This window comes from Limulus polyphemus, unplaced genomic scaffold (assembly GCF_000517525.1).
Source record: "Limulus polyphemus unplaced genomic scaffold, Limulus_polyphemus-2.1.2 Scaffold295, whole genome shotgun sequence".
NCBI lineage: Eukaryota > Metazoa > Arthropoda > Merostomata > Xiphosura > Limulidae > Limulus > Limulus polyphemus.
The window spans coordinates 248007-249499 of NW_013665905.1; positions in this window are offsets into that span (position 1 = coordinate 248007).

The window sequence follows — 1493 nt, forward strand, 5'->3', positions numbered from 1 at the left end:
GTTTTAGTAACACTGCATTCCAACAATGGCTTTTATGTCATGTTCCTTAGTCTAACCTAATATTGTTGTTAGTCCCCCCCCAAGTATAAAATAAAATGTATTGACAACAAAACTGAAAAAATATTTGTTGATTTCTTAATTTAGAGTCTCTGTTGATTAAAGAGGTTTTTATTTTATTAAAAAAGTTGGTGATACAACAGAAAATAGATTAATTCAGGAAAGTTTTTAGTTCAAAATTGAATCAATATTTTTACTTTCATGATAAATTTTATGCACTTGGCTCTAGGTTAGGTGATCCCACACTACGTCTTTACTTTAGGCTTATTATACTAACACTCATTACACTTGTAAGGTTTCACGGCACTCCCTTCCCCTAACGGCCCCCTTGCATCCCCGTCACAAAAATCATAATGGTCAGACAGTAATCGAACTATTCTATCTGGATAAATGCATTTTGGCTTTTATGACCCTCCTATTTCGAGAAATCAAGCGTGACGTGACACACACTGGCTTTTATATAGGTTAAATTATGTTGTTTATTGCAAAAATTCTTACATCAATGAACAATGAAATTATATTCATAAAAAGGACCTTCTATTATAACTGAATGACTAATCTGTTTCCCTCAGAGGATGACTACCCATCATCTTCCTTGTCTTCAGGACGAATCCTCATCTGGAAGACACGATGCTGTTTCTGTATAACTCCAAAAGTCCTAAGGAATATTAAAATGTTCAAGTATGTGATTGTACAAATACATCATATTCCCACAAACAAAACAAGAGGCATGCTCTAAAATGATTGGTTTGAAGATGTTCATCAAAGGCTTCATTTTGGAAGACTAAAAACGATATCACACACTCGAAATCCATAATTTCAAAAAAGGAAAAAAAAACTAACTATCTAACTAGAACTGAGCATTAATACTTTTATTTATATCAATATTTATACAAAGGAGAATTATATATCTGGTATGAAGGATTTTGAAAAGGGGGGGTTCGACTTTTCCGGGGGGGGGGTATTTACTTAAACTCTGGGGCCCCTTAATTTCAATATAGAAATGAAAAATATGCGTATTAATGCAATTAAAAAATAAATAAATGAAAAGGGAGAATAGTGTTCAATGAAATCAGATTATATCGGTACTTATAACGTGTTCACGACAATAAAGTGGGATGACGTAATTCGAGTACTCCAGTTCGGGACAAAAGGCTTAAATATTATAAAGAGATAACATCGTACCAACTGACACTCACAAATAGTAAACAGTTGTATAATGACTAATCCATAGTAAAGCAGTGATCACGTGGACAGAAAAATCGATGTAATTTTATTGGTAGCCATGAACTGTATACTATGCTTATACTGCAGTGACACAGAAATCAGTAAATTATAGCGATTTAGTGAGAATGGCCCATAATATATACAAATATTAAACAAGTATGTAAACATACTGTTACGACATCGAGGTCACGTGACTAGTATCACGACAC